The sequence below is a fragment of the Sphaerodactylus townsendi genome, linkage group LG05 (genome assembly GCF_021028975.2).
Source record: "Sphaerodactylus townsendi isolate TG3544 linkage group LG05, MPM_Stown_v2.3, whole genome shotgun sequence".
Classification (NCBI taxonomy): domain Eukaryota; kingdom Metazoa; phylum Chordata; class Lepidosauria; order Squamata; family Sphaerodactylidae; genus Sphaerodactylus; species Sphaerodactylus townsendi.
The window spans coordinates 8,031,256-8,044,095 of record NC_059429.1 but is presented as its reverse complement, the minus strand read 5'-3'; positions in this window follow the sequence as shown (position 1 = coordinate 8,044,095).

Here is a 12,840-nt window from a genome sequence, read left to right as displayed (position 1 = left end):
CAAGAAAGGGGCGGGGAAGAACGGTTTTGGGGGGGGGGGTGCGTCTGTGAGCCCCGGAGATGCCGTGGGGGTGGGGGTGGGGGGGAGGGCCGTTTGCAGAGGGTAGTGAGTAAATAGTGAACTAATGTAAATATATTAATAAATATAAACAATAATGAATAATAATCAGTAGTACAAACAATGAAACAGCAATAATAATAAGTGATCTAATGAACGAAACAAGGAAAGTATGGACATGATGAAATAATAATATGCCTTATGAAATGATGAATGTAATATAGTAATGCATATACTATAATAATGAATAATGCAATACAAGCAATGAAGGTGCCGTTAAAAGCTCCCCCCCCCTTTTGCCAGACATAGCGGGGGGGAGGGGTGGGCGGCAATGCCAGTCTGCCAGCTGAGGCTTGGCTTTCCACGCGCAGCTGCTCCTCTTGGTCCGGGCATGCAGACAGGAGCACATCTGGAGGAGAAGGGCACGGGGGTGACTGGCCAGCATCCCAACAGCAAAGCTGAATTGACCACGTTGACTTGCTAAAGGCCGTTCCTGACCTAACACGGGAACGGGAAGCGCGAGTTGCACTCGGCGTATGCTCAGAGGCACCGTGGCTGGTCGCGCAAACCGGTTGGGGGATTGAGCCCGGCGCACGTTATGCCGCGGGGAGGGTGCGGTAGGCTCGCCCGCCCAAACGGAAGAGGGATGTCAAATTCTCCCCCGCCGGCAGACTTAACACAAGAACCCGCTGGCCCTTGGAGCAAGGATGTGAAGACGACTCTGGAGGGTGTTTAAGAACAACAGCAGCAGCAATCCTTTCCTTGAACCGACATTAGGGTCTGGATCCTTCCTTGAAGCAACCCACGCTCGCGCCCTGGGCAGCCCGGATCCCTTTCTGCTGCGCAAACGGAGCCGGCAAAATCTCCCTCCCGCACCGTACATATGTCTGTGCAACACAGAATTTATCTGGCATCTCTCTCCTCTCTCTCTCTCTTTGTGTGCTTGGTAGAAGACTGGGGCTCTTCTGAAACAGCGTCTGGGGAGGGCTGGTTGCCCCTCCTGGAGTCCCTGCCCGTATATATAGTGATACCCTGGAATCTAGGGCGATTAGCTATTGGAAGAGGGGAATGCATCTCTGTGTGTGTGTGTGTGTGTCTTTATTAATGCATGCACACGCACACACCCCAATAAGCATATACATATGCAGCGTGCTGAGTAACAGCCCAATCAGGGCAGAAATGTGGAAATATGTGGGACACTGATCTTTTACAGCCATGGTTCCCAACCTTTTTTTTTCACTCACATCCCCCTTTGCTACATATTCCCTAAAACTGTACCCCGGTGTTTTTGTTGTACACCGCCCTGAGCCCTTCGGGGGTAGGGCGGTCTATTAAATTTAATAAATAATAAAAGAATAATAATAATATTAGCAAACCCATTATGTATTTTTTTTTTTGCATACCCCCAGTGCTCTGGCCCATGCTTTTGGGAGCCACTGTTTTCAATGCTGTTGGTGTGCACCAGTCCACACATTCTGGCAATAGCCCTACATGGTAGGTCACTAGTGTTACCGCCAGGAAAATAAACAGAATATTTTCCTGAAGTCAGGTTGCCTGGCTACACTGGCTCCATGTCCGGATGCGGAGACCTGTGTAGTTCAGAAGCCTCCATAAGGTTCACAGAGAACACATATGTATGTTTGTGCCAATACTATATGGTTTCCCTTGTGTTTGTGTCATTTAGGATGTAATAAATGCCTCTTTTAAGTTGAAATTAGGATGTGCCTGCAGCTTAGGATGTTAGTGTTAGTTAGGTTCTTCAGTTAGCTTAAGGTTTTGTTCTTGTTAGATTTAAGAAAGCCATGCCAATAAGTATTTGTGAAGTCTTGCCTATAAGTATAGGTACATGAGTTATCCTTTAAGGTTTCCCTAATGTTTAAGTTCGAAATGTTATTTTTGAAATTTCTGTCTGTCAGTAAAAGCAATAGCCAGTCCAGGTCTGATATTAAGGAACAAGGAAGTTGGCTCTGGAATGCAGCTTAGACCAACGCCCAGCCGACCTTTTGATAAGGACAACGACCCTCTTTGGAGTTACAAATTGAATCTGCTGCCAGCACCCAAGGGTCACCCAGCCGTTGGAAGACGTGCAGGAACCACCATTGGACAGTTTGAACTTTCCTTTTGTTACAGCAAAGCAAGGCGGGAGCCTTAGGGCATCACTGAAATGAAAGGTGCAGCCACCTGATAGGAGATAGCTGGGTGCGGCGGTAAGCCCATCTGGATTTCGCGGACAATAGACACTATCTGCTTTCCATTCAGGACCATTGCAAGATCCCGCAGGAAGACGCCTGACAGCGAGATTTGGGTTTCCCATTCAGAAAAATGTAACTGTATCTGGTTTGTAAACTGTTTTGTTTCATGATTGGTGTTTTGGGTGAGGGACTCGCCCCCTCACCTCCCCTTTGCCCCCTTTTGAAGTTTGGGAATAAAAGTTCTTGCACTGCGTTGCAAGAGGGCGATTCTCTCCTGATCGAGCTGTGACCACCACCTGCAATAAAATCCTTTTGCTTGAAGAATGCCTGCTTCCTGCGCCTCATTAAGTTGCTGAGCTGAAATCACTTATTGTTACCTGGCAAGTCGCGGTAGCACTAGCACACTCCCCATTGAAAAAAGGCGACGCTGTGGCTTACCCCAGGACACAAAGTGAGCTGGTGGCAGATGCGGAGCTTTTCAAATTGAAGTTTTTTGTTTGTTTGAGCACCTCTGGTCCCAAGCTCCTGTTCGAGGCCCAAAGGAATTGCACTCTATGTATATTCCGATGTGGTGTGGCTGGCAGTGCCAACAGGTTTCACAGGATGAACCCAAGTCACCCCCAGGGCAGTACATGAAAGCAAACAAAGGCAATGACTGGTCTTGAAGCGACGGGCTTAGGGCGTGCAATTCATGGCAGAAGTGACATTTACGCCAGAGACGTCCTGTCTGATGCTCGTTTAGGAGGCTGCAGCACAAAGATCCTTCTTTTAAAATTAGGATAAGAACTTAAGAACACAAGAACACGCCAGCTGGATCAGACCAGAGTCCATCTAGTCCAGCTCTCTGCTACTCGCAGTGGCCCACCAGGTGCCTTTGGGAGCTCACCTGCAGGATGTGAAAGCAATGGCCTTCTGCGGCTGTTGCTCCCGAGCACCTGGACTGTTAAGGCATTTGCCACCTCAGATCAAAGAGGATCAAGATTGGTAGCCATAAATCGACTTCTCCTCCATAAATCTGTCCAAGCCCCTTTTAAAGCTATCCAGGTTAGCGGCCATCACCACCTCCTGTGGCAGCATATTCCAAACACCAATCACACGTTGCGTGAAGAAGTGTTTCCTTTTATTAGTCCTAATTCTTCCCCCCAGCATTTTCAATGGATGCCCCCTGGTTCTAGTATTGTGAGATATTGAGCAGCAAGTCTTGGGTCACTTGGTTGGGATCCAAAAAGAAAACCCTTTTACCTGATCCCAATTTTAAAGCGGCAGGAAGTTGGCAGGGATGATCAGATTTGAGACACACACACACACACACACCGAGCTTTTTTGGGTGTGAGCTGTCAGAAAGAGCTAGAATGCAGATCCCTCAGCTAAAGGGGGGAGGTGGGTGTCAGAGAAGTACCTTGGGGTGCTCAGGTACAACTCAAAGTGCAGCTGTCTTATGTTGCAAACTCTCCTTCAAGCTACTGTGTTTGAGGACTGCCACCAAGGGGGACTTCTGGAAGATTAAGATTTCTCCAACTGGTTTTTGAGTGTTGTGGTTTGTAGCGCTGGATTTATGTCTGTTTATTCTCTTACTTAGGGACTGATCTGTTTGTTTGAGGTGGGAAAAAGAGGAGGAGGAGAAAGAGGAGGAGGAGGAGTTTGGATTTATACCCCCACCTTTCTCCCCTGTATGGAATCTCAAGGGTGGTTTGCAAACTCCTTTCCCTTCCTCTCCCCACAACAGACATCTTGTGAGGCAGGTGGGGCTGAGAGAGTTCTGAGAGGACTGTGACTAGCCTAGGTCACCCAGCAGGCATCATGTTGACGACGAAATGCAGCTTGGTCTGCGGTAACAATGTGAAGGAGCAGGGAAACGAATCCAGTTTACCAGATAAACGTCCGCTGCTCAAATGAAGGAGTGGGGAATCAAGCCCTGTTCACCGGATTAGAATCTGCTGCTCATGTGGAGGAGCGGGGAAACAAATCCAGTTCTCCAGATTAGAGTTCATGCTCTTAACCAGTAAGCCACGCTGGCTCTGACAAGTAAAAAAAAGCAGTGCTAATATTTGATGGTGTATATAAGGTTGAAAGATGAATGAGAGAATAAGCCAAAAATGGCCTGGCTGGAGCTTTTAGGTCAAGGGTCTGTGTTGTCAGCATGAATATGGGGACAGTTGGCATCTTGGTTTGTCACAAGCCCTGGAGAGGAGGAGGAGGAGGAAGAGTTTGGATTTATATCCCCCCTTTCTCTGCTGTAGGAAACTCAAAGGGGCTCACAATCTCCTTGCCCTTCCCCCTGCACAACAAACACCCTGTGAGGTGGGTGGGGCTGAAAGAGCTCCAAAGCTCTGTGACTAGCCCAAGGTCACCCAGCTGGCGTGTGTGGGAGTGCACAGGCTAATCTGAATTCCCCAGATAAGCCTCCGCAGCTCAAGTGGTAGAGCGGGGTATCAAACCCAGTTCCTCCAGATTAGAGTGCACCTGCTCTCTGTTAAGTTGAAAGCACTCTGAACTGATTAGGAATTCTTCAACCTTTTTCTTTCTTTCTTTCTTTCTTTCTTTCTTTCTTTCTTTCTTTCTTTCTTTCTTTCTTTCTTTCTTTCTTTCTTTCTTTCTTTCTTTCTTTCTTTCTTTCTTTCTTTTTGCAAAAAACCCCTTCCCAATGTTCCTTGTTTCATATTCTTGATGTTGAAGGTACATAGTAGAGCTCTCTCCCATAGCTAAACAGGCTGAGTTACTCCTGTCAGTGAAGGAGAAAATCCTGAATAAAATCTGCATAATGTTGCCCCATCTTTGTAAGGAGGTCCGTGCCAAAAAGCTTCTTCCTTTCAACGCTGCAAACCCCACCCGAAAACACCAGGGCTGCCAACAGTGATAGAATTCAAATAATTTAACACCTGGTTCCGGTGGTGGGATTCAAAAAATTTAACAACTGGTGGCATAGTGGCTAAGTGGCATAGTGGCTTTGAGTCTCCTACAGGAGAGAAAGAGGGGATATAAATACAAGCTGCTCCTCCTCCTCCTCCTCCTCCTCCGCCTCTTCTTCTTCTTCTTCTTCTTCTTCTTCTTCTTCTTCTTCTTCTTCTTCTTCTTCTTCTTCTTCTTCTTCTTCTTCTTTACAAGCACCATTTTAACAACTGGTTCTGCCAAAGTGGTGCGAACCGGCTGAATCCCACCCCTGGCTGCCAACCTCCAGGAAGAACCCGGAGTTACAATCGATCTGCAGACCAGAGGTCAGAGTTCCCTCGGAGAAAATGGCTCCTTTGAAGGGTGAGCCGTAGGGTATCAAATCCCTGCCGAGCCCCCTCTTCTCCGAATAGCCCACCCTCTTTGGGCTGCACCCACAACACTCCAGGAATTTCCCACGCTGAAGTTGGCATCCACCACCCCCGCTCGGAGGCACCGCAGACCCTCTCCGGCAACGAGCTTGCGAGCCCGTTTCCCGGGTCAAATTACAGGCTGGCATCTCTGCTCCCATCCTGGGTCTAGAAATAACAACTTGACCTTCGGGGCCAAGGAGGAATCTGAGGTCAAGGCAGCGGCGGGGCAAAGATGGAGCCGCACCTGGTGCCGCGCGCAGCACAGAGCCCAGAGCTAGCCAAGCTGGCCTCTCCGTTCCAGAGAAGCTTCTTGTTCTGCGGTAGGAGGAAAGAAAGGGGTCTCTTCTCGAGGGGCGGAAGTGGTTTTGCAAAGCAAACGGGGCTGGATGAAACGGCTCCCTGTCTGAAAACTGGCATGGAATTAATAGAGGCCTTCTGGAACTCAGAGCTCCTGCGGCGGACGTTGTCCCCCAAAGCTTTGGAAAGAGGGGGGCTTTTTATTTAAGAACTGATACCCGTTCACTTCTGTCCTGTGCTGTGGGAACCTGCCCTCCGTTGGGGCTGCTGACAAACCTAGCGGTGAACTGTCCCATCCATTACTACCCACTCCATTTTCCCAAAATCAATGTATACATATTTTTGAAAAGCAGATCTTCTCTGTTGCAATAGCTCTTGACCAGTTAAGAACATAAGAACAAGCCAGCTGGATCAGACCAGAGTCCATCTAGTCCAGCTCTCTGCTACTCGCAGTGGCCCACCAGGTGCCTTTGGGAGCTCACCTGCAGGATGTGAAAGCAAGGGCCTTCTGCGGCTGTTGCTCCCGAGCACCTGGTCTGCTAAGGCATTTGCAATCTCAGATCAAGGAGGATCAAGACTGGTAGCCATAAACAGACTTCTCCATAAATCTGTCCAAGCCCCTTTTAAAGCTATCCAGGATAGTGGCCATCACCACCTCCTGTGGCAGCATATTCCAAACACCAATCACACGTTGCGTGAAGAAGTGTTTCCTTTTATTAGTCCTAATTTTAGGACTAGCTGTGAAAAAGGCAAACTCTATGCTGGGGATCATTAGGAAAGGAATTGAGAATAAAACTGCAAAGATTGTCATGCCCTTATATAAAGCAGTGGTGCGACCGCACTTGGAGTTCTGTGTTCAGTTCTGGTCGCCACATCTCAAAAAGGATATTGAAGAGATAGAAAAGGTGCAGAGAAGGGCAACGAGGATGACTGAGGGACTGGAGCACCTTCCTTATGAGGAGAGGCTGTAGCATTTAGGACTCTTTAGTTTGGAGAGGAGACGTCTGAGGGGGGATATGATCGAAGTCTATAAAATTATGCATGGGGTAGAAAATGTTGACAGAGAGACATTTTTCTCTCTTCCTCACAATACTAGAACCAGGGGGCATACATTGAAAATGCTGGGGGGAAGAATTAGGACTAATAAAAGGAAACACTTCTTCACGCAACGTGTGATTGGTGTTTGGAATATGCTGCCACAGGAGGTGGTGATGGCCACTAACCTGGATAGCTTTAAAAGGGGCTTGGACAGATTTATGGAGGAGAAGTCGATTTATGGTTACCAATCTTGATCCTCTTTGATCTGAGATTGCAAATGCCTTAACAGTCCAGGTGATCGGGAGCAACAGCCACAGAAGGCCATTGCTTTCACATCCTGCACGTGAGCTCCCGAAGGCACCTGGTGGGCGACTGCAAGTAGCAGAGAGCTGGACTAGATGGACTCTGGTCTGATCCAGCTGGCTTGTTCTTATGTTCTTATGTAAGTTTTTATAACATTTGAGTGAGAGTTGGGATAGATATGTGGGTTGTGCGTGATCAAATCTGGGTAATTAATATATGGGAATGTTTTTAATTATTTATTTTATGGGTGTGGAGTTTTAAGGTGGCGAATTAAAAAATGTGTGTTAGCCACGGAGGGCAGGGTATTAAATCAAATAAATCAAATAAAAATAATATATAATAATAAATGATAACAACAATAATAAAAGGAAGCCTATAAATATCTGGGCATTTTGAAGCTGGATAATATCGAGCAGGGGCAAGTGAAGACTGTGGCTAGCAGATAATGATAATAATAATAATGATAACAACCACAACAATGAACAACCAGTTAAAGAGCCGGCAGCTGTGATATTAAACAAAATTAAATAATGGTAATGATGATGATACAAACATGTTATGTATTGTTAATTTGATTTTGTTAATTTCATTGCTATGCTGTTAAGGATCCACTGAAACTGTTTACAGTTGTTGGGTTAATTAGCTTTGTTATTGCATTATAGTGTTATGTACTGTATTATGTTATGATGTATTAGATTTTTGATGCTGTTCACCACCCTTCGCGGCAGGGCGAGGTACAAATTAAAACTCAAATCAACATCAAATCAAAATCAAAGAACTGGCGGCTGTGATATTAAAACAAAATTAAATAACAAGTATTACGATGGTGACGATAAAAATAAAGAACTGGCAGCTGTGATATTAAATGAAATACAGCGGAACCACGGTTTTCGTTGGTAATCCGTCCGAAAAGAATCAATGAAAACCGAAACCGATGAAAACCGAGGCAAACTTTTCCATAGGAATCAATGTAAATCCAATTCATCCGTTCTAGGCACTCCAGAAAACATAACAAAAACACATTTTGGGGGAATAAACATAACGTTTAATGCTGAAAACAGTAGCAAACAATAACACTAGGACCAGCTTTAGAGCCAGTGGGCCAATGTCGCACCAGAAAGCTGTCCAAAGAGGTCTGTTTCTGACGCCTCTTTAAGATTTGTCTGAAATGGGGCAAGACATTGTCATTAAACAAGTTGCAGACACGGCCTGCAACAGCTTTGTCCGGGTGATTTTTCTCCACAAACCCCTGCACCCTACTGCAAATCGATGAAAACCGAGATAAATTTTTCACTGAAAAAATCGATGAAAACCAAAACCGATGAAAACCGAAAGCAATGAAAACCGAGTTTCTACTGTATAATAATAATGATGATGATGGTGACGATAAAAATAAAGAACTGGCAGCTGTGATATTAAATAAAATATAATAATAATAACGATGGTGATGTTAAAAATAAAGAACCGGCAGCTGTGATATTTAATAATAATAATAATAATAATAATAATAATAATAATAATAATAATAATATCCTAGATGCTTGGGAAGTATCCGATGTGTGATTTGATACAAACTCCAGCATATTGATCTTGTTTGCTGTGTATTACTGATTTTGTATCAATTGATAATAATAATAATAATAATAATAATAATAATAATAATAATAATAATAATTGTGGCAAAAAAGAACAACAGTAATCCCACTAGTAGTCGGTGCTCTAGGAGGAATCCCAAGAAATCTTGAAAAACATCTGGAAAGCCTAAACTTGGACAGAACATCAGTCCACCTGCTGCAGAAAGCAGCACTTCTAGTAACTGCACATATTCTACGCAAATACCTCTAATATCCTAGGTCCTTGGGAAGGACTCGATATTCAGAGATAAATTCCAGACACTTGTGCTGTGTTGTTATGTGAATAATAATAATAATAATAATAATAATAATAATAATAATAATAATAATAATAATAATAATAATAATAATAATTGTGGCAAAAAAGAACAACAGTAATCCCACTAGTAGTCGGTGCTCTAGGAGGAATCCCAAGAAATCTTGAAAAACATCTGGAAAGCCTAAACTTGGACAGAACATCAGTCCACCTGCTGCAGAAAGCAGCACTTCTGGGAACTGCACACATTCTACGCAAATACCTCTAATATCCTAGGTCCTTGGGAAGGACTCGATATTCAGAGATGAATTCCAGACACTTGTGCTGTGTTGTTATGTGTATTATAATAATAATAATATCCTAGACGCTTGGGAAGTGTCCGACGTGTGATTTGATACAAACTCCAGCATACGGATCTTATTTGCCGTGTATTACTGTTTTGTATCAATAATAATAATAATAATAATAATAATAATAATAATAATAATAATAATAATAATAATAATAATAATAATAATGAAGAAGAAGAAGAAGAAGAAGAAGAAGAAGAAGAAGAAGAAGGATGGTGATGACGGCCCCGACCAGCCCTCTGCACCCCCCCTCCCCCCTTTCCGGGCGGCGGCGGCGCTGGGGCGGCGACGGCAACCAGGGTCTGGCGGGCGCCGGTGTCGGGGGAGGGGGGAGGCCACTCCCGGCTTTGTCCCTCCCTCCCTCGCTGGCTCCGGAGGCGCGGCTGGCCCGGCGGCTGGCGCGATGGCTCCCCGGCTGCTGCCGCTGCCGCTGCTCCGCCCGGGCTCCTGGTGAGCCGCTGCCGCTGCGGCCGGGGGTGGGTGGGTGGGGGGCCTGGCTGGCCGGCTGGCCGGGGGGCGTCCGGGCCCGGCCCAGGAGCGGGAGCGGCCCCGCCTGCAATGCTGCGGTGCTGGGCGCGGGGCCGGCGACAGCAGCGGCAGCAGCGGCAGCATCGGGCGTGATCGGAGGCGGCGGCGCACCATGCCCGAGAGCGGCGCGGCGGGGCCGGCGGAGGGCGAGGCGGCGGCGGCGCCCGGCATGCTGGGTGAGTGGGTCCCCGAGTGGGTCTCCGGGAGGGGGCGCTGGGCCGGCCCCGGGACCCCCCCCCCCCGCCTCGGACGCTCGACGGCAGCAGCAGCAGCAGCGGCCCGTGCCCCGTTTGTGCGCCCGGGGAGGCGCGGTGGGGGAGCGCCTGCCCTGCACGCCACTGCGGAGCCCCCCCCCACCCGGGGATGCCCCAAGGGGTGGGGGCGGGGGGGGCTGCAGAGTCGGGCTTGGGGCTATAGGGGGGGGGGCTAGCAGATTGCAGGGCTGAAGAGCCGGCGGTGGGGCCCCTATGGATGGGAGGTCCTTCTGGCTAGGCTGTGCCCCCCCCCTCCGGGCATTGGCATTGGGGTTGCACAAAGCAAGGGGGGGGGGGCGCCTTGAGAAAGCCAAAGGACCCGCCGGTTGATCCAAGCTCTGGATTCCGCAGGACTGCAAACCGCAGGGCCTGGGGAGGGATGGGGGGCAGGCAGGGGGGGGGGGTCCCTCCAGCCCCCTTTGCCCGGCTGGGATGCTCCGCAGAGCCGGCCCCCCATCAAAAGCCAGAGGAGATCTGCAGCAAGGATGACCTTAGCTCCACCGCTCCAAGGTTAGGCGGCGAGGATTCGGTAAAGGATGCAGCAGGATCGGGACCCAAGCGGTAGGAAAGGACCACGGCTTCCTCCAGGAGCGTTTGTAAACCCTGCCTGGTTTTGTGCCTTTCGCCGGCCGTGGAAACCCAGCCGGGTCTGCGAAAGACATCTTTCCCTGCGCCATCTGATTGGTTTTCACATCTACGTGATCCGATGTCTCCTGCCAACTTGAGCGGGGTTTTTTCTGCCTGCCGGAGGAGAAAAGTAAACTTTGCAAGAGCTCAGATGCAGAGGCAATCCAGTAAACTTTGCAAGAGCTCAGATGCAGAGGCAATCCAGTAAACTTTGCAAGAGCTCAGATGTGCCAGAGCCAGAGCCAAGCTGCTAGGCTGATGCGGACTTCCCGGGAACAGTATATCTTATAAGGCAGGCTCACAAATGCAGCAAGCATTCCTCTGTTCTCTGTTGACTTGGGGGAAAGTCTCAGAAAATTCAGCAGTCCTTTCTCCTGAGTAAACCTGCATAGAATTGAACTGCACTGATCATTAGTGTAAGGCGGTGGTTCTAAACGTATTATTGGATTCCCAGATCAAATTGTGAAGCACCCCTGTGTCGTTTTCACATCCCTCCCCCAATATCAAATGCAGGGATCTCACCTAATATAACAGTGGTGGCGAACCTATGGCTCGGGTGTCAGAGGTGGCACTCAGAGCCCTTTCTGTGGGCACATGCAAACAGAGTGCACCCCCCCCCCCCACATCTAGGCTGGCCTGGGCCGCTGGGCTCAATTATTAGCATTAAACCTAAGACCTAGTTTTGGGGAAGCAGTGTAGTTAAGCGCTGTTAAACCCCACTGATTTTCATGCGCTGTTAAACCCCCGTTAAGCACTGTTAAACCCCACTGATTTTCATGCGAAGAACTAAAGCGCGATCGTTTACCTGGGAGTAAGCTCGGTTGCTGGCAATGGGGCTTGCTTCTGAGTAAACCCTCCTAGAGTCGTGATTCAGTTGGAAGAGTCGCATGGTTGCTTCAAAGCAAAGCCACCGACTACCACCAAGCTTACTCCCGAGTAACGTACGCCTCGGAGCCAACTGCTTTTTCTAAACTAAAACCTCAGTATTCAGGTTAAATTGCCGTGTTGGCACTTTGCGATAAATAAGTGGGTTTGGGGTTGGAATTTGGGCACTCGGTCTCGAAAAGGTTCGCCATCACTGTAATATAGCATCGAGTACCTTACCTTTGATCACACCTGATTAGTCTTTATACACCTTTATGGCATGACTGAACTGTCTTTTACATCTTATTTTGCACATGATACAAAATTGGCTTTCGGGGCCCCAAACATTTCCTCTCTCAACTCAACCTGATCTTCTCTCCTGATCTTGTAACTTCCGTGCAACGGCCCTGAGTCACTTTTGGACTCACGCAATTTGGGAACCGCTGACCGAAACTATGCATAGCCCAGGTAACCATCTTTCTTGCCCTTTGAACAACCAAGGAGCACCAGTGGCGTAGGAGGTTAAGAGCTCGTGTATCTAATCTGGAGGAAGCCGGTTTGATTCCCAGCTCTGCCGTCTGAGCTGTGGAGGCTTATCTGGGGAATTCAGATTAGCCTGTACACTCCCAAACACGCCAGCTGGGTGACCTTGGGCTAGTCACAGCTTCTCGGAGCTCTCTCAGCCCCACCCACCTCACAGGGTGTTTGTTGTGAGGGGGGAAGGGCAAGGAGATTGTCAGCCCCTTTGAGGCTCCTGCAGGAGAGAAAGGGGGCATATAAATCCAAACTCTTCTTCTTCTTCTTCTTCTTCAAGCCAGCTATGTGGATAGAAAGCCAGCGGCTGGGGGGGGGATTAAGTGGTGTTTTTTAAGACTGCCCACTGTTTGTTTTCTCTCTGGACCGAAGCTGTAGATATGTGCTGGATGCATGAAGCCCTCAGGGAGCAGGTGTTCCCGCTCGAGGGTAGAGATGCCGGCCGGAGAGCCCGCAAGACAGGGATACGTGGATGAGATCTTCAGAGACCCCTTCCCGTTCTAAAGGCTGCTGTGGTGTTGTGTAGATTGAGGGTCTTCATATCGGATTCACAGCACGGGAAAAGAGATTCTATCTAAACCAGTGATGGCGAACCTTTTTGAAA